The following is a 27,896-nucleotide window of genomic DNA, read 5'->3' as shown; positions in this document are numbered from 1 at the left end:
CTGGTTGTGTTTTTAATGGCTGAAGAGCTTAATATGGAATTCTCGTGCTTCCTCATAGTTCAATAAGTCTTTCTTACCTCTGTTTTTCAGTTTATATGTGTCTATATCATCTATATATCACGATCTAAGCTGCAGAAAGAAAGAATAGCTCAGAACTCTTTCTATATGCTCTGTGCTCAATTTCTGTGGTTTTATATGTTTTCCTCTGAATTAGTGATGAATATGCATACTTAATTGATCATGTTTAAGCTATTTCTCTCATCTCTGAATGCTGTCTAGGAATCCTTCATTGCTCCTATTTAGCCTTCATCCACTTTCCCTCTTTGGCTGGATGAGAGATCCTTAATTGCCTCTCATCCCCTAACCTCCATTTCATCTTAATTCCAGCATTTAATATTGTTCCATGTGTAGCTATCCTGCTCTGTATTCCTCTTGTGACAAAGAAAACGTACCAGCAGTCCTTATCCTTGAATCCATGCCCAATGGTTTGAACTTCTCACACTTTTCATGCCAACTCTGTCTGAAAACAACAACCAATCCACCAAACATAAATCAAACCCATGCACATCATATCTAGCCTAAAATCACCCCTAAAACAAAGCTAAATCATAAAGAGAGAGCCCTCTCTGTTTGCAGGTAGGCTAGGACCTGCAAACCAAAGATTGGTCTGTGGTTACCTCGGTCGTATTCCCTTAGGAGTCAAAGGGAACAACCTGAGTGATAACAGATGGAATGAAGGTTTGTTTATGAGATGAAGTGAAAGACTTGACTGGGATTTTACGAGATCTGCTCAAAGACTCGACTTCGAACTTGGGACCTTGTTTGATTTTTTAATGAGCTTGACATAAGACAAGGAACTCTACTCAAATTCCTTATTTCATTTTTTAACGAGGTTGACACAAGACCAGGACCTATTCTCATGGGAGCTATTTCATTTTTTAATGAGGTTGACATAGTAAAAGAACTATCCTCATATTCCTATGTGTATTATGTACTTGATTCCTTGCTATGTTTAATCAATAGATCATTATCATATGCTTTGATCGATTTTAGTCTTCTGTCTATGTAAAAGTAGTTTTCAAGAGGATTAAGTACAGAGAGGAGAGAGAGAATTGGTCAAGGGAGATAAGGAGTAAGCAGAAGATTTAGGTAGGCTTCTTTATTGTCTTATTTAATCTATTGGTCATAGAAAAAGGATAGAATGCTTTGCACTGTTGTTCTAGACTTAGCTACTAGTCTAGGGGTTTAAGCGTTTATCCGTAGACACTAAAAATTCCCAAAAAAAATTGGCGACTCCACTGTGGATAGTTCTTGGTCTTGCATCAACCTCGTTAAAAATGAAACAAGGAATATGAGGATAGTTCTTTTACTGTGTCAACCTCATTAAAAGATGAAACATATCCCATGAGGATAGTTGCTGGTCTTATGTCAACCTCGTTAAAAAATGAAATAAGGAATTTGAGCAGAGTTCCTTGTCTTGTGTCAAGCCCATTAAAAAATGAAACAAGGTCCCAAGTTCCAAGTCGAGTCTTTGAGTAGATCTCATAAAATCCCAGTCGAGTCTTTCACTTGATGCCGTAAACGAACCTTCATTCCATCCACGTGATAGCCATGAGTAGTCTACTTAGGTGAATGTAATGAAGCTTGGGGAGCATGCACCTAATGGTAAAGTTAAGTTTCCCTATAGGTTATGTGAAGGGAATCAACCCATTCACCCTTGTCCCTATCTGGGCGAAGCCAAAAAGGTGTTGAATATCCGTCCTGCTTCATCGTAGCAATTTGATCTAGTTACATGAGACCCTCCCTTTCATGATGTTGGGGCATATAAACCAGTCTCAAGCATAGTTTTTTGTTTAAGCTTGTGTAAAAATGAAATTGAATCCAAGCATAGTTTTTCATTTCAAGCTTGTGTAAATATGAAACTGAATCCAAGCATAGTTCCCTATGGTTCAAGCTTGTGTAAAAATGAACCCATATCCATTTTTATCCCTCAAGATTTCCATTCTATCAACCTCTTTCATCAGATGAGCCTTGGTTGTTTTCATCCCATCGCCACCATTCATTTGGCTGATCATACACTTTCACTTGGTTGTTTTACCCTTTTTGAGGAACAATTACAATAAGTGGTCTTATTAGGGAGCCTCTTCACATAAATCAACATGTTTTGAGAAGTTCCAACATTACCGAAACCAGTTGCTACCCTAGAAACCACTCATTGCTCAAAGTGGAGTCCTCTTTAAGCTCTTTTCAGACTCTCTAAATATGAAAAGATTGACGAGCACTTGTCTTTTCCAACTCGTTAACGGATTGGAAATATATCTCTCTTGTATTATTTTACGATTTTTCGGATTTGAGAGATTAATTTACGAAAAATAACTTTTGAATTTTCATTTTTGTACCTTTTCAAACTCTCTAAACATGAAAAGGACCAAGTTATCTTTGTCGTTAAATGCGTTAAAAACATCAAATAGTGACAAACTTGTCCATCTAGACAAGATCTAGATTCACCTTCGCTAGACTTGTTAAAGCATCAAATAGTGATGGATTCACTCGAAGGGTGGAATTATAAAGCAAGCATATGTTATCCTCCTCAAGGTTGATAAAAATAAAGAGGTACTGGTCAGGAATGACTGGGGAAAATTGGAAAAAGGGGAAAACACTTTATGGTAGCAAGTCGCTCTTGAACATGATACTTTCACCTCATCACCGTGACTATGTGGGTTGGGTCATTCAACTTGACGGTTATCACACCATTGGGATATCATGTCATCCATTACTTTGTTTTGGTTCAATGCTACCAATTCATCTTAGTGTTGCTGACATGTTCAAGAGAAGTCATTCAGTTCAAACTTCATCCTTTGCAATATCGTAAACCTTCATTTTCATGATTGCCATTCCTGAACCTTCTGTCGTCAGTCGATTTTCATCTCCAAAATCATTTACCTCGTTTCGTGTCATTGATGTGGGATACATCAAGGCCCTCCTGCGACGAGTAACTTCTTATTGACATGAACACATTATCCAAGAAGTGCACTTAGAAACATCCCTTTAGTACCTTGAACCTTACATACATCAATGGCAGGTTTCTCACTTCCGGCGATAGGTTGACATCACTGGCCTTCGACCGAAAGACTTTGTATGGTGATTGACATTAAATCATTTATTCACACCATGTGAAATGTACTGTAGTACCTTGAGTGTCGTCATCATTATCGGTGATTCCTCTCGCGTCTGTTAATGACTTACTTCATTGGCTGGTAATCAGATGATGTCTTCTCATGTTCAATTTCAGATCATCTATTCACATGGTTAGACTTGTACTTGAGCAAAAGATTGAACGAGATTGAAGACCCCAGATCTAGTTTCATCCATTTGGGCTGCGATATTTTCAAGAGTACTAAATCAAATGTACAATGGCCTTACATTCATGGTCATCCATTCATGGGTCTATATCTGTAGACGACTATTTTTGTACATGTAATGAAAGTTTATAAGCTGAGCATGGGTATCCCTTCCCTCAGAAAGTTCATGAGGAAAAATGAAATTATCATGATATATGTATTGTAATTGATGCAGGTCACCTTCCGTTTCGAAACCTCCTCTCCACATTCTAAAGCATTTCACTCGAAATACATATTTACAAGTTCATGCTTTATGGGGCAACTGTTATAGATCCATTTGCGCACATCACTCCCACCTTATAGATCAGTACTTTAGGGCTCGTAAAACCTAATTCAGTTGTTACATGCCCTAAAGAAGTCAACCATCATAATGCCTGGCTTCCCAACAAGTTCTATGACTCAAATCATCCAAAAATTGTCTCTAAGAGGATTACCGTAGGTAGATACTCTACCAGGGTGCACTGCAGTGCAGCCCAGTACACTACCAGGGTGCACTGTAGTGTAGCCTAGTACACTACCAGGGTGCATTGCAGTGTAGCCCAGTATACTACCAAGGTGTGCTGGGCGAATTTGAGTGAACTTTCATTGGGGTTTGGGAATATTCTTATCCATTGGATGCATGTAGAAGCTTCCCAAGTCTATCTACTCCTTTGGGCTTGAAATTGGATGAGGAAGGGAGTTGAGGAACCTCAATCCCTTTATCCCTTCCTCCATGGAACTAAATCCTATGTTTGGGAGGGCATTCATTATTACCATTTATTGGATAACTTCCTTCATTCACCTAGAAAAAGACCACTCATCTAAGTGATCAGGGGATGGTTGGGCTGGAAATCATTGAATTATAGGGAAACGCTATTAGTATGAGACTTGAGTTGATTTCAAGTATTGTAATGATGTCAAAATGTCTTGCTTGTTATGAGGAGAGGATGGGATTGAACTGGAGGAGTGATACTGAATCAAGCAAACTAGGTTGTAACTCTTCCTTTTACTAATAAAGTGTTCAAAGATTTTTCCACATGATTGTATTGTTCATTGATACTTTCATATGTGTATTATGTACTTGATTCCATGCTATATTTAATCAATAGATCATTATCATAAGCTTTGATCGGTTTTAGTCTTCTCTCTGTGTGCAGGTACTTTTCAGGCAAATTAAGTAAGGAGAGGAGTGACAGAATTGGTCAAGGGAGATAAGGAGTAAACAGAAGCTTCAAGTAGGCTTCTTTATTGTCTTATTTAATCTATTCGTCATAGAAAAAGTGGAGAATGCTTTGCATTATTGTTCTAGACTTAGCTACTAGTTTATGGGTTTAAGAGTTTATCTGTAGACACTAAAACTTCCCAAAACTCTTGGGAAAGTACACCAAGTCTTCCTTTCATGATCGAGAGAGTCGAGCTTAGAAGATCTTAGAGCGAGTTTATACTAATGTGTGTGGACCACTCTCGACAGCATCCACCAAAAATCAAAGGTATTATGTGATTTTCATTGACGATTTTTCTCGTAAAAGATGGATTTATTTCATGCAGAAGAAGGATCAAACCTTCTCAAACTTTTGTGAGTTCAAATATTTGGTTGAGAAAGAGTCAGAGAAGAATATTAAGGCCTTGAGAAGTGACAATGGTGGAGAATATGTCTCTCAAGAGTTTAAGGACTTCTGTGCAGTAGAAGGAATGAAATGGGAATTGATGGCACCTCATAACCCATAGCAGAATGGGATGGCTGAGAGGAAGAATAGAACGATTGTGGGGATAGCTCGAGCGATGCTGGATGACCAAGGTCTACCACTTCATTTGTGGGCTGAGGCATGCAACACAATGGTCTATTTGTAGAATAGAAGCCTGCATCACATACTTGGGATGAAGACACCAGAAGAAGCTTTCTTCGGGAAGAGACTAGATTTGAGTCACTTCAGGATCTTTTTCTCATTGGTATTTTTCCATGTGACCAAGGATGCCTGGAAGAAACTTGAGCTGACAGCAGAGTTGGGGATAGTTGTGGGGTACACTGATACATCTCACAACTATCGGGTGTACTTGCCTACCAATCAGAGGACAATGGTATGTAGAGATCTAAAGTTTGATGAGAAAAAGGCCATGCGAATTTCCCTTGAGAGGGAGCTCCAACTATAGTCTTTGGAGGAACTTTTGGTTCCTAAGGAGGAGGAGCCTCAAACTGATGCAGAGCAGCCGCATGTAGAGGTTCTAGAAGTGGAGGCATCCACTCAAGCAGAGTATTCCAGAGATGGGCTGAAGCACTCAAGAGAAGCTGACAAATTATTGTCAGATGTGAGAGAGAATGTGGGAGAACCATCTTCTCAATGCAAATAGAGGAGGTCACCTGATAGGTACACTGGATACATGGCCCTTATTTGGTAATGTATTGAGACTGAGCCATATTCCTTTGAGGAAGCAGTGCAACAACTGATTTGGGTTGATGCTATGGTGGAGGAGTATGACTCCATAGTTCAGAACAGTGTTTGGGATGTGGTTCCAAGACTGGAGAGTGGAGAATAAGTCAGTTGTGAGTTCCCATTGGCTTTACAAGGTAAATCAAGCTACTAATGGTAGTGTGGATAAACATAAGGTAAGATTTGTTGCTCGTGGTTTCTCATAGGTCGAGGGGATTGACTATGATGAGACTTTTGCTCCTGTTGCAAGGTACTCATCTATCAGATCGATGTTGGCACTATCAGCATAGATGGGTTGGAAGATCCATCAGATGGATGTGAATACTGCATTCCTCAATGAAAATATTGAGGAGGAGGTGTACATAAAGCAGCCGGAAGGTTTTGAGAACTTTGATCATGAGTCACATGTGTGCTGAATCAAGAGAGATTTGTACGGGCTAAAGCAAGCACCTCGTGCTTGGTACACCAAGATTGACAACTACTTCACCGGGTTGGGCTTTACAAAGAGTGAAGTGGATGCAAGCCTATACCACATCATGGTGGAAGGTAAGAAGTTAATCATTGTTATTTATGTTGATGATCTCATATTGATAGGTGATGATCAGTTGATCATGTCTTGCAAGGAGGACCTTGCAAGAGAATTCGAGATGGAAGATATGGGTCTCATGCACTACTTCCTTGGCATGGAAGTGTGGCATAAGGATGGGGAGTTGTTTGTGTCTTAGGGCAAGTACACCAATGAGATACTTAGGAGATTCCACATGGAGAAGTTCAAGCCCATGCAGATTCCTCTAGCAAGTAACTGGAGGAAGGAGGATGCTACTTGAGGAGAAGTAGTAGAAGCTACTGTGTACAGCCAGCTTGTGGGTTCACTGATATACTTAGTGAACACATGACCTAATTTGTGCTATGTGGTGAACCAGCTGAGTCAAGCCATGATTCAGCCTACCAAGCCATTTTGGAAGGAGGAAAACAATGTTTTAAGATACCTCAGAGGCACATCTTAGTATGGATTATGGTAGAGAAAAATAGAGGGAGTGAAGCTATAGGGCTTCATTGATGTAGATTGGGCAGGGAGTCCATTAGATCGGAAGAGCACATCAGGAGGAATTTTCAACCTTGGGTCAGTGACAATTTCTTGGTACAACAGGAAACAAAGGTTAGTTAAACTCAGCTCGGCAGAGACTAAATACATGGTTGCAAGTGAGGCAGCATGTGAGACCATCTAGATGCAGAAAATTCTAGTTAGATTGTTTGATTAGAGGATGGATCCAACTATGATGTACTGTGATAATCAGAGATGTATCAAACTATCTGACATCCATCATTTCATGACAATTCCAAGCATATCGACATTCGGTATCATCATCTCAGGGACTGTGTGATAAGGAGGAGCATGTTGTTGCAGTATATTTTGATCAAGGAGCAAGATGCTGACATTTTGACTAAGGCATTGTCAAAGTGTAAATTCGAGTTCCATAGAGATAGGATCACGGTGGCAGATGATCCCTTTCTTGTTGAGAGGGAGTGTTGAAATGTGGCAACAAGAATATTCCAATTTTAGTTTGTCCTTGAATTAAAATTGAGAATTAAAATTCGAATTTAGTCTCACGAGCTACTTGAAAAGTAATTAATTAATTCATCTTGAGTTAATTAGTTGGAGAAATTCAAGCTAGAAGTCTTTATGAAATCATGCAACAATTATTCCTTTGATTAAGAAGATTATCCCTTAATTAAGGAGATAAAAATGAGTTGTATTTGAGTTGTAATTAGTTAGCTTAGTTAACTGAGTTAAGTCTAGTTAAATTAGTTCCAAACTATTGGAGGAACTAATTGTGAGTTCAGTCAGTTAATGCATGCATGCATGAAACTAGTGTACTCTAGATAACTTAATATTCTCACATAAATAAGTCATGCATGTCAGTTTAGACAAAGACCTAGTTGAGATTAAAGTCAGGGACAATGTCCTATCAGTTGCAAGAATTTTCCTATAATAAAATCTCTTGCATGCAGAAGGAATTAATTTCTTGAGATTTGTGCAGTTTTACAATGTCTTTGAGTAGTGTGTGATATTAGTGTCACACAAGGTTATAGCAGGAACACCCAGGGAAAAATGTGCAGGGAAATAGGATGCTTGGAAGGTAGAGGCAAAGGCATATGAGCTGTCTATTCTGTCTATGAGTAGCAGTGAGGGATTGTACTAAGAGTTGGATATCTGTGAGAGCTAAAGCTTTGTGTAATCTTGAGATATTTGCACTTGTATGATAATACAAATAGCAGGGTTTTTAGCTGAGGCTTTCCCCAAAATATTCTTCTATGTTTCATGTGTATTGATTCTTCTTCTCTGTTATATGTGTTCTTCTTGATCTTGCTCAAATAAATTAAGCTTTTGCAAGTTTGATTGTAGAAGTAGATTAAGTATTTTGCTTTAGTATATTGCATTATCAGGTTAATATACAGTGATAATTTCTACAATTAATTCTAACACTCCCCCTTAATGAGGAAAGGGTACTTGGAAAAATAGCATACACCTGTTGGTCTAGTCTTAGCTAGGCTTACAATAGTACATAGGTAACTAAGCTTTCATTTTTGTCTTCTTGCTTGAAAGTCCATGCTTCTTCATTTGTCAGTGAAGTTTCATCTTCAATTTTATTTCCATAGGGTAGTGATGGAGATTCTTCTCCGTTTTACATTTTCCACCCCAAAGGAGAAATTCATGAACTGTTATCCTCCTCTTTCTTAATATCGATTGTAGGCTAACATTCAATGTTGCAGGTTCTTGGAACTTTTCAAAATTTTCTTCTTGAATGCCAATATCTGCACAATTAAAAACAATGTTAGATTCATATTAGCTCTTGTCTTCTTGCTCCTTCAAGAGAGCTTCCATTTCTCCATCTCTCTTTGTTGACATAGTTTGTTGATTCATGCCTTCAACCTCTTTACTCAATTGTGTTGTTGAAAACATGTGGTCTTGCATTTGATTTGTATATGGAGATAGGCTTTTCTTCTCACTGAACAAAAAATCATCAATAAGATGCTTTTCATGCATCAGATTGGTCCACTTGTCATGAGATACATAGATCTCATCAAGTTTGACTTCATATGTCTCTACCTCACAAAAGATTTCTTCATAAAAAAATTCAGATTCTACAACAATGGTTGTATCTTAATCATCACATGTTTTAATGTGAATTACAGGCACACATTCATTACCCATAATTGCATCTTCAATGTTGACATGTTCAGTTTCACAATCAGTTCTGGGATTGAAAAAACAATCATCATTTTCAAGAGCAATACCTTCATCATCTTTGCCCTCATTCAAACTGTACTTCGTTTCTAAAATATCCCACAAAAATTTTTCATTTTGAATGTTACCATATTCATGTACTATGTTGAACATGATGTTTTCATCTAATGTAGATGTTATACAACGTAATGTTGATGCATCTCCATTATCATGGTTTAAATTGATAACATCTTCAACATAATTTAATAAATTTACCTTCCATAATGTTGTTTTCATTTCAGTTGCCCAACTTTCATAATTCATACCCAAAAAAGAAGGTAGATCTGGCATTAACCTCTTAATGATTTCATTAGATTCTAGATCTGCATCATGATCCTTCACTTGATGAGTTATAAGTCCATCAACGTCGACTGGAAACTCTTCACCAAATTTAGAAAAATAATATATTGCATATGTCTCTTGATGCTTTGTCCTTAGTTTTCTTCGAGACTCTTTTAGTCTCCTTTGTTCATCCATCACTGCATTCACTTCAACACACAAACACTCCTTGAGGACTGTTGTCAGCATCAAAATAAAAAATCTCATCTTGATTAGTATATTTTTTGTTTTATGAAGAAATTTTTAGGATATACAACTTAAATTCACAAAAAAAGAGAAATACTAATAATATACTTAACTTTTTACCAATATAATTTTAAAATTTTTAATTTTAATTTGATAAAAAATGGTTAGTCTAACCTATCATAATTAGAAAATTCTAATATGATATAAAAAAGGAAAATGCTTTTCCTTTGAAAAATTGATCAAGAATAAATGTTTGTTTTGATTTAATTTTTTAACTTTGCAAGCCATGGCACAGAAGAGATAAGACTCCTTTAACCATGTTTCATACACGGTCCTAAATATTTTTCTAGATGCTTTAAAAGGCTAAGTCTGAAGCTTCTAGTGAAGAGTACCATTAAACTGTTACTAGTGTAAGATTTCAAGAATAGTAAATTTCACAAATTTTAATTCAATTTATACTCTAATACTTTCGCTATATTTTAGATTCGTAGGGTGCGAAAGCTTCAAGTGCTTTGAAAAACGTTAAGCTAACCACATGTAGTCCACATAGATGTATGAACAATCAATTAATCTCTCTAGGTCACTGAGTCTAATGAAATAATAATAGACATATCTTCCAACCTATGCATAAAACAAAATTCATTTGGTTTCATTTAAGAAAATGGAAAGCAACATAACCATTGAATTACAAAGATAATTAAGGAAAGACATTTATTTTACCTTAAGATGGTAGTAGTTCTAGTAAACTTACAAGAAAATTCTCTTATAGAAATAGAGGCATAATATGTTCTTTTCATTCCGAAGTGTGGCATAGGGAATGAAGAAATTTTCTGTGAGAAAAGACTCACATCAGAATAGTCTTTTGTCAACCTAGTAGACCACCATTCATGTAAAATTCTTCTTGTTTTCATCCAATCAAGTCATACTAGGAATTTATATTTATTAATTTAATATTTTTTTCCAAATTTCGATCGTAATACACTCTAACATCTACATAGTGAGGATTGCTTGAGTGATTTGTACATTAGAGATAGTTAGTTTTATTTTTATTATTTCCTCTAAATTTGTTAGTCTAAACATTGATTGATTTTATCCAAATAGAAGAATAAGTTTTAAGGAATTGTACTTTCTATAGAATCTATATTTCATATTATAGAGATTCATATATATATATAGTTAGAGCATGGGGTAAGTACCATTAACAAACATAAATATATCTATGCCAAGTTACATGATTTTTTCATTGCCATCATTATCACAAAAATAAAGCTAGCATTACTCCAAAATGTTCCACAAGAACTTCACAATAATTCTCATAGTTGAAAATATCATGCTTAAATGAATAAGGAGACAAATTTCAAATTCTTCAATCATTAGTTACTCCTATTAACATTGTATTATATAGTTACTATTGATATCATTCTAATCTCTATTGGTGCTAAATAAAGAATCTATTGTGGTGGAAACTTATTCAAGATAACACTTTGTTTTCTTATCTAAAATTGTCCTTATTTTTCCTCTTCTTATCCATGAAGAAAAGATTGTGAAAAAAATGACATTTAAGTATAGTAAGGAGGACGGGGAAGAGTTAGAACCAAAGGATTACAAAATGAGAAATTCAAACCTATATTACCTGTATATGAACATGTGATTTAGATAATGTTCAAAAATTTTAAATATCTTAAAAATGGATTAGTTTTCATAATTTCTCACTTTGATCTTGTGCATTAAGTTTTTCAAGGCTTTACAACAACATTTTTCATTATTTCTTACATCTAGTTATTATTTCCTTTTTGGGATTGGAGGGTCAAAGTTGGTTTTGGCTAATTATCCTATCTTTAATTATGTAAAATAATGCATTTTGCAAAATTAAAAATATGCTATTTTTATCAAAATCCTTTAAATTTAATTCAAGTGTAGTTTTTATGAAAACATTAATCTCATAAACGGTACCATATATGATTTACAAAAATTCTCTAATTAAATGTACATACATTTTCATTTTCATCCATTGAATCATTTATTTTTTTCTCAATTTATGCTTGTTTAATAATTTTGTTTATAAGATAAACTCTCACCTTCGTTATTTTTGTTTAGTTTTTTTATTTTTTTTAAGAGGACTGTGATACCTCCGAACACTCAAGGTCTTTGGTTCTATTGATGGTTGAAAACATGGAGATTGTACATGTCCAATTCATTCTATTATTATGAACCACACTTTTAGATTATGTTTTTGCACATATAACAAACTCTCTTGATAAGTACGCTATATAATTATTCATTACAAGTTCTTTAATACCTATTCGAAATTTCTTTCAATCGAATTCAACTCCGTCTTTACCATCCATTCATTTATGTATTGAATAGTTTATGCATATATTCAGTATTCCATTTGATAGCAAAAACACCCTCAACTTTTTGTTTCTAATTTAAATTCCAATACGTGGTTTACTTGTTACTTGGGGTGCTTAGACATTCCACAAAGAGAGACACTTCCAAGGTAGCGCTTTGGCCGCAATGTTCATTAGGATCTTAGGAAGGGCATTAATTTCTTTTAAATAAATTATAATTTCATTATCAATATATACTTTTAAGTGCATATATGAAAATTGATGTACTTTTCAGTTGAAAAAAATTAAGATTTTTTTTAAACTATTCAAGAAAATAATTACCTTGACATATGACGATATGTTCATGAAATTGTCAATTATCTTGATAGGACAATATATTCATGAAATTGTTAATTATCTTGACATTGAGTGTCAAGGAACATATTATTTGAAATTTGTCATTAAAAACTAAAGATAATATTACTTAACAATAATGTTAGGGGACAGAACAATAATTCCATGTGTTAAAAGCTTTATATATAAGTGTAATGTTTAAAAGTGACTTTTGGTTTCATATTTAAAGAGGTTTAATGACCTTTCGTATTTATCTTTTTTTCATATATATCTAAATTAATATGTATAGTAACCATAATCCCGAGGATTAGGTATCTAACAATACCCTATTAATATATAGGTGACTTTGTAAGTCCAAGCATTTTTCTTAATTTTTTAAACTTTTCTCTTCAATGTCATTTGGTGAAGATCACTACAATTTGTTCACTTGTTGAACAATGTATAAATTGCATGGTATTGGATTGTATAAGGTGTTAAATCAAATGATATTTAATCTTTTCGAACATGATTGTAGAAGTGTTACCAATCAAAAGTGGAGAAGCATTCACCTATTTATCTTGCAAATGCTCTAGTATCTTCCTAGCCAACAAAATCTTCTTTGTGGCTTTTACAACAACCACATACTTTGCCTTTGTACTAGAATCTACTTGGATGGATTGTTGGCAAGATATCTAAGACAAAGTTGTTGATACAAAACTCATGATGTAATCTAAAATGGACACTTTGTTCTCCTTATCTATATCAAAGTATAAAAAAGAATTTTCATCTAGTTTGAAGTCATCCATGTTAGAGCTTGAAGTATTAAGTAGGCTTCGAGTACCTTAGAACTCTCTTTGTAAGCCCCTTTTTTATTCACAATTCTTTTTCATGAACCTACAGATAATTCCAATTGTAAATGAAATATCTAGTATGATAGTAATAAGGTAGATAAGACTCCCCACTAGATATCTATATTTAGTCACATCCTTAAATTCATTCTTATCTTGAGATGTAATCTTCATATTTTTTCCCATTAGAGTAGAAAGAGGATTATAATCATCCATGATAAATTTGTGGAACAATTCTCCAATGTACTAATTTTGGGAGATGAACTTACTTGTGAAGATGTCCCATATATATCATATTAAAAACATTATTCAATTTTTTATTTATGGATGCAATATATACTTAATTATTTTTTATTATCAAAAGATCATCTACATAAACCACGTAATGTACAATAGTTTTTCGACCATTCTTGACAAACAAAGTTGCATCATGAAGATTGAAATGCTTAAAATTCAGCTTATAGAGATGCTTATTGATATTTTCATACCATGTGGAAGGTACTTACTTTAGCCATACAAAGACTCAATGAGCTTGCATACCTTTTGTTCTTAGCCCTTCATAGAAAATCCTTTTGGTTGAGACATGTATAAAATATCTTTGAAGTATCCATTTAAGAAGATTGTGTTCGGATCCATGTTATGAAATATCCACCTATTATGTATTGCCAAAGCCAACAATGTAGTAATTGTAACCCATTTTTTTGTCGGGGTGATGATGACTCCTCATAGTATATGCCTTCTTTATGTGAAAATACTTTCACCTGAGACGTCACCTTATGCTTGTCAAATAATCCATCTAATTTCTAATTGTTCTTTTAGAACCATGTATAGCCAATGGGTTTGGTTCCAACTTGAACATCCACAAACTTCCACATTTAATTTCTAGTGAAAGAAATTTCCTCAAGGATATAAAAAATTATGTAAAATAAAATATGGAAATCCATCCAATTTTAGAGTGATATGGAAAATTATCACTTGTTTACAACTAGCAAGCATCTCTCCAAGAAGAAAATGAAGGTTTAAATACGAGTTCATCTATATTAGTATTCAATCACACAAAACATATTGAGTCATTTCAATAAATATATCACTTATTTCCTTTTGTTTCTACTTGGATTTGATCTTCTATCGTGACGTCATATAAGTCTACATTTCATGTCCATTATTAACATAATAAATATAGTGAAGATCAAATCTATCACCATGATTTTGTCTAACAACTCTTCTTATGAAATTCTTAAATTCTTTTTCGCATGTCCTTTATTACTACTTCCAACCTATCCACCTAATGCATATGATTGAACAAAACATAAAACCCCAAAGGTAAGCACACTCATTGACCTGAATGCAAGTTTTTGTCCAAATGTACACAGAAATGTAGGTGTTGATGTGAAAAAAAGGATGGTGACAAAATAACAACTAATCTAGAGAGTTCAAGGGATAAATTTTGTAAAATAGGCATGGTTGAGCTATTGTTTGTGCAAAACTGTAAATTTCATATAACAACCATGATTGAACTATTGTGGATGCAAAAATATTTTTATCTACTCAAGGAAAAGATCATAAAGAACCAAAGCTTATTTTCCTTAGGAATATACCAAGCTAGGTCGACATCTGCTTTACCAAATTAGTGGTCATTTCCCACATTTTTAGATTTATTGTCTTTTCCCTCATGAAAAAGCACATCACAAACTTGCCATATTGTTGTCGATGAAGAAATGTGGCAATTGACCTATAATTTAAGTCAAATCCCTTCACTTTGCACTTTCTTATTATTTTTTCTCTCTACATATCCCTTTCTACTTGTGTTAACCAAGTGATCCCCTATATCCACGAGCTATTTTATTGAAAATATTGTTTGCATCATGATAATAATGGTTTGAATAATTGCAAAAATATTAGTAGAAAGAAACCTCCCCTTGAGTTTAAGAGGAACCATGACAATTTCAACATTTCAGAGGAAAAGTATTTCTACATTGGTCATGATGATACAAGATAACAATAAGAAGTATATTGAAGAATCTCTCAGAAGATGTCATCATGCCCTAATCATTAGAATATAGAATAATTTCACTTCCTTCAATTTATTAGAGATATGAGATACATTTCCATTGAGTTTGAACCCTTATGCATGTTGGAATGTATTAATCTAGTAGTTTACGTTGAGACTAAATTTAGGAAGTTGTTAGGTCCCTATAATACTAGTGATTCCCCCATTAATATTGTCATTGTAGCCCCTTATTGTTATTTTTATGCCCCTGTTATTTCCAAATTGTTATTATTGTGCCCTATAGAAGCCCACTATTGTCATTGTTGTGCCCTTATATTATTATTGTTATGTTGACTCTGATTATATTGTGACCCCTTAAACTTCTAAATATAGAAAGGAGGTTTTTTCATTTGAATCATTGAAGAATTGTTCATTTCTGTAATGTAAAGGAGGTTTGCCCCTCAAAGAGGCTTATTTTGAAGTCGTTGAGAAATCTTTTCTTCTATTTTTTGAGTTGGTTGCATAACGTTTCGTATCAAAGCTTTGGATTCTAGGGTTTCACTGCTTCAAACAGGTCATTGTGGATTTTTTGCTATAACTCATTTTCTACAAAGCTGCAAAAGAAAAACCAAAAACCCATTTGAGACGAAATGGTGATGAATGTTGTGGCTGAATTTCACACAGTTGCTCACTATATTTTCAAAGATATGAACCAACGGATCTAGGATTTTTCTAGGATCCCAATTTTCAATCTCAAATGTGTGGCCTTGGAAAAATCATCATAAATATCTCTCTGAGCATTGGATTGAATTTTTTTAAAATGTGACAGAAGGAGGATGGACTTTAGTATTTTTGGTATTGTTTTCAGGGCCTAAATTCAAAACAGTGACACGTGGCACTTCATACAAGTTCACTCTAATGAACTAATTTATAATCAGGTCATTGTGGGAGATTGGGCATAACTCTTCCTTGGAAAATCCAATATTGATCAGACTTGTGGCATTGGAAAGAGGACTCAACTACAGGATGAAATTTCAGACCTTGGAAATCCAAAATTACAGACATACAATAGATTCAATATTGAGCTCCTCCAAAGCGAAAAAAAGTTGTGTAGTCTTTTTTAAAATTTGCATAAGTTTTGTTTGAAAAATTAGCTTGAAGTGATTAAAAGGGATTAGTGAAGAAAATTATTATTAGTTGATTCCTCAAAGAAAGAAAATGGAAACACCTAGTAAGACACATAAAATCTCTACTATGACACATGAATAAGAGGAAGAAATGCAACATGATATATCAAAATTACGAGATCGGGTGCAACAAATTTGACTCTCGCAAAGAGTAATATAAAATAAGATGGATGGCTTGAAGAATGGCATCAATGGCATGAAAGACAACATTGAAGATTTGAAGAAAGACATAGAAGGTTGGAAGGAAGATTTGACAAAGTTACTACAAGAAAGGCTTCCTAATGGTGAAAAGGTAGTAGAGGAAACTCATGATGAGAAAAAAATAAATGCTAATCATGATTTGAAGAATGAAAACATTGAATATTTGAAGAAGGAAGTGGAAGGTTTTAAGGAAGGTTTGACAAATTTGCTACAAGAAAGGCTTCCTAATGGAAAAAAGGTAGTAGAGGAAACTCATGATGAGATAGAAAATAATTTTTAATCATGATTTCACAGACTCTATTGTTGAAATGAAGACCCACCATGTTCCAAAGATCCATATGGGGAAGTTTGATGCGAGGATCCCATAACATGGATACTACAAAGGGAACAATATTCTCATCTCCATAATGTGCAAAACACACAAAATGTACACATTGCAACTTTATATTTGGAACCAGATCAATTTGTATGGTATTGATGGCTTTGCTCTCATAAACAAATTGTCACTTTGTCAATTTTTACAGAGGAAATGATAGCATATTATGGGGATACAAAGAGAAACACCGTCTTTAGCCAATTGATAAATCTAAAAAAAATGGTTCAATGGTAGAGCACATTGAGGACTTTAAAAAATTGAATATAAGGGTAAATGATATTCCAGAGGAGCATAGGATTGATGTGTTCATAAGGAATTTGAAGGATAACATCCAACATGAGGTTCACCCTTGGGAACCTAATTCATTAGAGAAGGCATTCAGGTTTGAAAGAAAAATTATGGCAACAAGGAAGCCTACCAGTCACAACTATAAATATGGAAGTGTTTCTACCCCTAACCTTCCACAACCTACAAGGTTGACACCAAAAAAATTGGAAGAAATAAGAGCGAAAGGGCTTTGTTACAGTTATGATAACAAATACACTAAAGGTGATAAGTGTGCTGAGAAGAAATTATTTTAAATAGATTGTGAAGAGGAGGAAGAAAAGGAACAAGAAACGTCAAAAGAAAAGACCAAGAATCAACCCTAGAGAAATAAGAAATGAATCTGACCATCTCTTGTAATGCATTGGCCAGAATTACCACTCCTCAAACTCTCAAGATAGAAGGACATACCAATAAGAAAAAGGTAATAGCATTGATTGATTCGAGTAGTACACATAATTTTATTCATTGTTAGAAAGCCAAGGAATTCAATTGCTTCCTATATCCAGCACTAGAGTGTCAAGTGATGGATGCAAATGGAGGAACCATAAATTTCTCTGGAAAGTGCCACAATATCAAGCTATCCATGGGAGAATATATATTGAATATTCCTATGCTTTCTATTCCAATGGGTGGCAATGATGTTGTACGAGGAGTCCAATGGCTACAATCTTTGGGTACGATAGCTTTTAATTTTCAAGAACGTTTCTTGAATTTTTTTTTGGGAAGGAAAGGAAGCTGAATTAAGGGGTATCATAGGAAAACCAAGAAATATGATCAGCTATAATGGCATTACAAAGCTTCTAAAGAAAAAACAATGGGGCGTAATTGTGCAATTATGTTTACTAGAAGTTCCCACATTGAAATCATCTATTTCTCGAGATCTTCAAAAAGTCTTCGACGATCATTCCAATGTGTTTGAGACACCCAAAGGCCTCTCACCTATTCATGATCATGATCATGCTATTCATTTGATTCAAGGAATTGTTCCTCCAAACATCATGCCTTATAGATATCCCTATGCCCAAAAGAGTGAAATTGAATGTATGGTTGCAAAAATGCTAGAGGTTGGTATAATTCAACCTAGTCAAAGTTATTTCTCTCTTCCAGTAGCATTGGTGCACAAGAAGGATGGATCATGGTGCATGTGTCCAGATTATAGGGAGCTCATCAAGGTCATTATTAAAAATAAATTTTCCATTCCCGTCATTGATGAATTATTGGATGAGTTACATGGCGCAATTTACTTCACCGAGTTGGATCTTCGTTCAGGATATCATCAAATCGGAATGAAGACTGAAGACATTCTGAAAACAACATTTAGAACTCATGAGAGTCATTATGAGTTTTTAGTCACACCTTTTGGCCTTACCAATGCACCTTGTACATTTCAAGGTTTGATGAATTCCATTTTCAAACCCTTCCTAAGGAAATTTGTGTTAGTATTTTTTGATGATATACTAATCTACAACAAGTATTGGAAGGATCATATTCAACATTATGACAGGGTGCTCAAACTATTGGAGGAGAAACAATTATATGCAAAAACCTCCAAATGTTTCTTTGGAGTGCAAGAGGTGGAATATCTATGTCATATTGTATCTCATGAAGGTGTTAAGGTAGACCCTAGTAAAATTAAAACCAATAATGAATGGAAAATCCCCACATACATAAAGAATCTACGAGGATTTCTCAGTTTTGCAAGGTATTATCACAAGTATGTTAATAATTATGGAAAAATAACAACACATCTAACAACATTACTGAAGAAGGATTAATTTTCTTAGACTCCACAATCAATGAGGGCATTTTAACATCTTAAAGAGGTAATGTGCCAAGCACCGGTCTTAGGTATGCCAGACTTCACAAAAACCTTTATTGTGGAATGTCAGGCACCGGGAAATGAAATTGGTGTTGTTTTAATGCAAGAAGGAAGACCCATTGCTTTGAAAGTCATCCAATCAAAGGAAAGTATTTACACAAAGCTATTTATGAGAAGGAAATGCTGGAAATACTACATGCACTTAAGAAATGGCGACCTTACCTAATAGGAAGACAGTTCAAGGTAAAAATGGATCATGATAGTCTTAAATACATTTTATAACAAACATTATCTTCAAAAGAGAAACAAAAATGGGTCAAAAAGATGTTGGGTTATGAATTTCAAATCATCTACAAAAAAGGGAAGCAAAATGTTGTTGCAGAAGCACTTTCAAGAAACGATGAGGATGTGAAAGCATTGCTTTGTGCCATCTCTATCATCCAACCAAACTGGATAATGAAGCAAGGGATGAATGGAAGAATGGTGAAGAAGTTTGCGCACTCATTGAAAGTTGTAGCAACATCCAAGCACATCTGATACATTTATCTGGAAAAATGATTTGTTATGGTATAAATATCTCTTATACCTTTGTAAGAGCTCTAATCTGCCGATTCAATGGTTTCTGGCCACGGCTGACAGCTCTCCACAATTGGATCTCGGAGGTATGGAAAACTATAATTCCTGATGCAATTAATATCTACCCCTGTGGTAGGGGTTTCTTTATAGTAGATTTTGAAAACACTGAAAGCAGACAATGTATTCTAGATTCTGGCCCTTGGTTTTAGGAAAACTCAGGGCTATTCATGAAGCCATGGAACCCATCATTCGATCCCTCAACAACAGCCATAACCTTAGCACCAGTTTGGGTGAGATTGCCAAACTTACCCTTGCATCTCTGGAATTTGCCTTCGCTAAAAGCCATTGGAAATGCAATTGGGAAATTTTACTGCAGGTGCCCAGAAAAAGAGGAATATGTCAAAACCACCTATGCACACATCTGTGTGGAAATGGACTTCAGCGCCAGCTTCCCAGCTGAAATACACCTAACAAGCAAAGACTATGTGTGGAACCAGAAACTTGATTATGAAAGTGTCCTCTTCAGATGTAGATCCTACATTGAGACAGGTCACCTAGCCAAAAATTGCCCAAAAGCCTCCGAGAAAAATTCTGCTAGAAAAAATCACCACAGATCTACATGGTGGGAAGGAGCACAAAAAGAACACTACACTGTCATCAAAGAAGAACACTCTCGAGAAAACTCTGAATCACAAGAAATCGGGCAAGAAAGAAACAACTCTCAAGACAAGCAGGGGGAAAGCCCTGCCCAACAACAAAAGAGTGAACTCGACAATTATGAGGATTCGAATACTGCACAAAATAAATCTTCATTTAATAGCAAAGCAGATCTCCTAGACCAAACTTCTTCTCCGACTATCTTCAAAAGGACGAACACAATAGATCGCAAACCTAAGACACCAATGTCCCAAGAACCAGAAGAGATGAAGGAGATGCAAGATAAAGAAAGTTGGAAGACTGTAGAGAAAAAGAAGAAAGCTACAACACCAATCTCGCCAAGAAAGACGAGGAGCCAGACAATTAAGAACTAAGAAAATTATAGGTCCGATAGACCAATTTGGTCTCAATGGACGTTAACCATCATCAAGAATTCCCAAGTCAAAAAAAATATTCTTCTCGAACTGCACACCTCTCCCTTAGGAGGGCACTCAAGATTTTTAAAAACTTACCATAGGGTTAAGAAGGAATTTTTTTGTCATGACCTTAAATCTGATATTCAAAAGTTTGGGGCAGAATGTTTTTATTGACAACAAAATAATGTTGAGACAGTTAAGGTCTTGGGTCTGTTACAACCTTTATCCATTCCAAGTCAATGTTGGAAGGAGCCTTCAATGGAATTTATCCCAGGTTTACCCAAGTTCGAAGAAAAGAGTGTCATCATGGTGGTAGTTAATTGAATTACCAAGTATGCACACTTCTGTGCATTATCTCATCCATTTAAAACCAGTACAATTGCTACTTCATTTATGAAAACAATTCAAAAGCTAAATGGAAACCCAAAGATTTTTGTAAGCAACAGAGATACCATTTTCACTGGAAATGTTTGGACCATATTAGTTTCTTTTTTAGGTACTCAGTTGTCTCATAGCTCATCTTATCATCCTCAATCTGATGGAAAAAATTCGATAGTGAACAAATGTTTGGAAGGATATCTTCATTTCTTTGTATCTGATAAACAAACACATTGGCTCAAGTGGTTTCCTCTGGCTAAATGGTGGTATAATGCTTCCTTCCATACTGTAGCAAAAATGACCCCATTTATTGCACTTTATGGATATCATCCACCATCCATCACAACATCTTTAAGAAAAAATTCTAAGGTTCAAGCAGTGGAACATGACATAGAGCATCAACAACAGGTTCTCCAACTCTTAAAGGATAACCTCACTTTGGTGCAGAATAGAATGAAACAATAGGAAGATCAAAATCACAGTGAAAGAAGTTTTGATGTAGGTGACTAGGTATTTCTATGACTAAAAGCATATAAACAAATGTCCCTAAATCAAGCTAAGAAGGATAATAAATTATCACCAAAGTAATATGGTCCGTACAAGATCTTGTAAAAGGTTGGTAATATGGCATACAAATTGGAGCTTCCTGCATCTTCCCGAGAGCACCCAGCTTTCCATGTTTCATGCTTAAAGAAGGTTGTTGGTGACAAGCTCCCAGTTCAAACAATATTGCTAAAACTTGATGAGTAGGGAAAAGTCATATTGGAACCTGAAGAAGTCACCACAACAAGAACTCAAAATCTACAAAATCGATCAATTTCAGAGTATCTCATCAAGTGGAAGAACTTACCCGCTGAAGATTCCACATAAGAGGATGAGAATTTTATACAGAAACATCCACAACTACTCAAGCGTTGCGGGAAATCTCTCTACCCTTCCTGTCGACAGGGATACTGTACGCGCTATTTCTCCAGGCGTAAGTCGGTTGTCTCGGGTCAGCAGCCTTGGTGATGCAGCTTTCAGTGTTTCTGATCCTGCTGCGTTATCTACCTTGGCTTGCTCCGCCTCCCCGGGCATTAATGATTCGGATCCGTTGGTTCTTTGTCTGCTTTCTCCTTCAGAAAGCTTTGGTTCCTCAGCGCTCAGGAGGAAATCGCGTGGTGATCTCGCTGACTGTACTGGTCTAGCTGGTGCGGAGCCGGGGTATTCTGGGTCGCCGAAGGTTAGATCCTTGTCCCCGGTGCCCAGCAAGATGGGGTGTTCTGAAAACGGAGGGGTTGGCACGGTCCTCGATTCCCGGTTTTCGGTCAACAGTCCAGCGGGGTTTGCTGTGCCTCTCGGTGGGTTACATAGCAGCGCCAGCGGTATATCGGTTAATAACAATATCTTTATTAATGATAATGGTATTAATTATAATAATAATGTTATTAATAATGATATAAACAATGATAATGGTACTAATAATTTTAATAATAATGATATAAACTGTGATAGCGGTATAACGGTTAATAACAATAATTATATTAATGATAATGTTATTAATAATTATAATAATAATGTTATTAATAATTATAATAATTTCATTAGTAACTGTAATAATTATAGTATTAATAATAATGTGTTTTCTTATAATAACAGTAATAATGTGAGTAATAATATTAATAATAATAACAATTTTTATTGTATCATTAATAATAATCTTAGTAATAATAATAACAATAATGATAAGGTTAATAATAATTGGATGGACATGAGTAACAAAATCTTTTCTAACTTGAATTATAATAAGAATAAGGTGTCTCCTTGTTCTAATAATCTTTCTTCTCTTTCTAGTAAGAGGGTTATTAATCTCTCCAGTTTCAATTTTCCCCCTTCGGTGTTTAAGGTTCTGGGCAAGGGTTTAAATTTTGCCTTAGCCCCTAGAAAAATTCTCGTTGAAGATATTATTTGTAATATTGAGTTTGGGATCAGGGGTTTACCTGATAGGATTAAGGATACTATTAGGCAGGATTGTGCAGTTGCCTTGAGAAAGGCTAGGCCGCCTAAGAGTAACCTTAGCAAGGATGAATTTTTAGCTCTCAGATCCTTAAACCAGAACAAAGATATCGTTGTTCTTAAGGCAGACAAGGGAGGTGCTGCCGTCATTCTTAATAGGGTGGATTACCGCAGCAAGATGTTGGATCATCTTCATAATAGTGGTAGCTACAAGCAGCTTTCAAAAAATCCTTTGAAGAAGGTTGCAAGAAATGTGCCTTTGGCCATTAAATCCATTGTCTCATCAAGTTCCTTGCACCATAAGCTCATTGAAAGCAACCCTATTACTCCGAGAATCTATGGTCTCCCCAAGATTCACAAGGAAGGTGCCCCCTTGAGGCCTATCGTCAACACCATTGGGGGTCCTACCTACCTTCTTGCGAAGTTTCTTGCGTTAAATCTTAAACCCTTGGTTGGTCGAACGGAGTCCTTCGTAAAAGACTCTGCTTCATTTATTGAGGAGCTCAAGGGCATTAAGCTTGATCCTGGGGACATTCTTGTTAGTTTCGATGTTGTCTCCTTGTTCACTTGCATCCCTATTAATGAAGCCATGGAGGTGATCCATCGCCTAACAGATCCTGACACAACCAAGTTGGTTGAGATCTGTCTCACTTCCACCTTTTTCAGTTTTGAAGGTGAGTTCTTCGAGAAAACCTGTGGGGTTGCGATGGGCTCCCCCCTTTCCCCTGTTGTTGCTAATCTGTTTATGGAAGATTTTGAGTCCAAGGCTCTTAGCTCTTCTCGGCTCTTGCCTAAGCTGTGGAGAAGGTATGTGGACGACACCAATGTCATATGGCCTCATGGGTAGGTTGAGCTTGATCTCTTCTTTGATCATCTCAACAATCAATCCTCAGCCATTAAGTTCACTAAGGAGCAAGAAGTTGATGGATGTCTTCCATTCCTTGATATTCTTATTTCTAAGAATAGTGATGGTTCCCTCGCCCATCGAGTTTTTCGTAAGAAAACTCATACGGAGCAGTATCTTCATGCCAATTCCCACCATTTCCCAGCTCAAAAGATGGGTGTCCTCAATACCCTTGCTACTCGGGCCCTAAGAATCTCCAACAAAAAGAGCTTTGAGAAAGAAAAATCCCATCTGCTTGATGTCTTTGTTGAGAATGGTTATAGTAGATACTTGGGTCAGAGGGCTTTTCTTAAGGATTCCAAGAATTCTCTGTCTAAAAGGGAACCGAAGGAATGAATTCCAGGTGTCCTTCTTCCGTATGTTCAAGGGACCTCTAATAGAATTGGAAGGATTCTCAGGAAGCATAGTATCCCTGTGACCTTCAGGCCCCTAAACACCATTCGTGGGTCCCTAAGATCTGTAAAGGATCCTATCGACCCTAAGGATATGAAAGGTGTTTATTTGATCCCTTGTTCCTGTGGGACCCCCTATATTGGAGAGACTGGTCGCTCCATTAATCAAAGGATTAGCGAACACATTGCGGACTTTAAACATAGGAGAGCTAAGTCTTCCGCTTTAGTTGAACATGCTGAGAAAACCAATCATCATGTTTGTATTGAGAAGGCTAGTGTTATTGCTAGGGTTTCGCATTTCCATCATCGTAAATTTAGGGAAGCGCTTGAGATTGAAAAAAGGCCTTGCAATCTTAATAGAGACGATGGCTGGAAAGTTAGTAGATGTTGGGTCCCTGCTCTCTCTTCCTAGTTGGTTTCCGCCCTCCTCCTTAGGGTTAATTTCTTTTATTTATTATTTTTATTTATTTACTTTTTATTACTTATTTATTATTTATTTAATATTAACTTATTTATTTTAACTGATTTATGTTTTATTGATTTATTTTTATTGATTCGTTCTATTATTCCTTTATATTTTTTGAGTCTTTTTAACTAATTTATTATTTTTTATTCTTATTTTATTTATTTATTCGTTCTATTATTACCATTTTTAACTAATTTTCTATCTAACCTAACCTCTTAATTATTAATTTTATTTATTTATTTTGTTTTTATTTTATTTATTTATTCGTTTTATTATTTTTATTTTCTGAGACTTTTTAAGTAATTTTTTCTAACTAACCTATTTATTTTATTCTTATTACCATTTTTAACTAATTTTTATCTTTATTTTTATTTTATTTTGACTTATTTTTCTAACTAACCTAACCTCTGTGGTTTTCTTCCATTAATTAATTGATAATTTTTAATAATATTTATAGGCTTTTAATTTTTAGGTCCTTTGTTTTTTGATTTGATTATTTTATTTTTATTCATTTTAATTTATTTTGAGTATTTTATCTTTATTGTTATTGTTATTTATTTATTTTATTATTATTATTATTATTATTATTATTATTATTATTATTATTATTATTTTTATGTTTTTCGTAGTAACTAATTTATTTATTGATTTATTGATTTATTTATTTTTAATTTAATTTTCATTTATCTATTTATTAGTTTTATTTTGAATATTTTTAACTAATTTTTTCCTAACTAACCTAACCTCGTTTTGACATTGGTTAGGTCTTTGATGCATCTATTTATTATTATTTTATAATTTTTAATAATATTTTTAAATAAGATTATTTTATATATTGCTTTTAGGGTCCATTATTTAACTAATTTCTAATTTTTATTAATATTTGTGAACTAAGTACCCTTCAATAATATGTTTTAGTCCTAATTCTTACTAACTAAGCTAATAAAATATTTTTGACCCCGGTCCTAGAGTCAAACTAGCCGTTGGTCAGGAGGCTCCGTTCTGCCTATTTAACTTGCTTAGCTGGATCTGTTTCTTCAACTTGTCCTGACGATGAACCACACTTGTTGGTTCGAAACGCGTCGACAAATGGTATTCCATGTGATTTTCGCCGAAAAATCTCTCTAAAAAAAAGGTTCTTATTTTCTATAACCTCGCAATTACATTGGTTAAAATAATGAGTTTTGGTCCATTAAAATGAGAACTACATTACAGCTATATGAGTTATGTGATATTCATTTGCATGGGTTTGAATAATCTCGAAGGAAAGAAACCTATGAGGATATGGAACAAGATTAAAATGATCAACTCTTTGTGAGCAGGAATGATGATGCGACAATATTAATTCTAATTCAAGATGGTTTGGATGACAAAATTCTTCCCAATATTGTAGCATCAACAATGTTTTGAAATGTTTTGGATATCCTAGAGATGAAATATAGTGAAAGGGGTAGCAATGTTTATCAACATCGAGTTGTTTAATTAAGTGCTCATTGTAATAGGAGGAGAAGAATATTTTGATATTGTAGAGGAAATAAAAGATATTGTAGAAAATCCCGCTGAATTAGAAGAAGATACACAAGACATGGAGACTTCAATGGTCTTAAACATTGTAAATATGCCTTTTGAAGAAATTGCAGAAGAGAAAAGTGATTTTGTACAAGATCTAGAGTGTGAACATGGTGCAGAAAGTGAATTCCACTATGAAGATACACATGAAACTAATGAGATTGAAACCACCTTTGCAAAAACAACAACAAGAGAAAAGAACATAGTATTGAAAGTTTAATTTGACTATGAGGTTGAATTAATTTTTCTTGAAGAGCAATTTGCAAAGCCTAAATATGATAAAGATGAAAATGGTATGAAAAGTTACCATAACTTCAAGAGATGAAGAAAAATAAAAATGAAGGAAATCATTAGAGTTATTGAATCAATTGCAAAAGTGGAAGACAAGATGAAAGAAGATGAAGATAATGTTTTTGATTTGACATAGGTCAACAAAGAATTTCAATTAACAGTATCTAAGGTACAAGTAGATGCAAAAGAAAAATCAGATGAAGGATATAATGAAGATGATGAAATTAAGAGGGAGTGTTAGAATGTATTAATTTCTTCCAGTTATCATATAGTTAGCTCACAGTTTCTATCAATTTATGTTGATTCGAAATTTAGAAAGTGTTAGTCATGCATGAGTGAATTAATTTTAGCATATGTATTTTTAGCAATTTTGAGTCTATTTAATCATGTATCTTCAAGTACTTAAATCAATGAATTTTGGAGATAGAGCTACAACTCTAGTATGTTTTATTGTAATGTCCCCTAATAATAAAAATAATAAATAAAATAATATTAAAATATGAGTAAATAAATAATAAACAATAAAGAAAATATAATAATTGTAAATAAATAGTAAATAAATAAAGAAAAGATAATAACAGTAAATAAATAATAAATAATCAAAAATATAATAATATTAAATAAATAATAAATAATCAATCAATTATAATAATAATAAATAAATAAAATAGAAAATAATAAAGTGGAGTGAATAAATATATATAAAAGTAAACTATAAAAATAGTAAAAATAAGTAAAGTTTAAAAAAAAAAATGAATAAAATAAGAACGAGTTAAATTAAGAGAAATATTAAATTAAGTAAAACTTAAAATGAAGAAATAAAAGTGGCATGTTGACACATGGAAGGTGTACATGCATACCCCTTTCCACTATTTGGCCTATGTAATGGATGATGAGGAAGATGAGATTCATCATTCCTTCATCCATTCTCTTGGGAGAAAAGTCTTGTGAGACAAAGGATTCCCTCGCAGTGGTACTTTGATTGAAGGCTCAGGGGTGGTTAGTTGTAAAAAGATTATGTGTAGCTGAGACTATAGTTGGGTGGAGAGTCATCCCCAAAAACATTTTTGTGCTTAGCAGAATTCCAATAGCGTTCAACTCCGAAATCATAAGGGATATCATCGCTACAGGTAAGTTGTCTTTGTTCATGTTTTTTTAAATTCTACCCTAATTTGTTGAATAATTGTGTGTTGATTCTTAATTACATAAATTGATGTA

The sequence above is a fragment of the Pinus tabuliformis genome, chromosome 6, assembly GCF_031772625.1.
Source record: "Pinus tabuliformis cultivar Carrire ecotype Pingquan chromosome 6, CPIR1, whole genome shotgun sequence".
NCBI lineage: Eukaryota > Viridiplantae > Streptophyta > Pinopsida > Pinales > Pinaceae > Pinus > Pinus tabuliformis.
Note: the sequence above shows the minus strand (reverse complement) of the source record.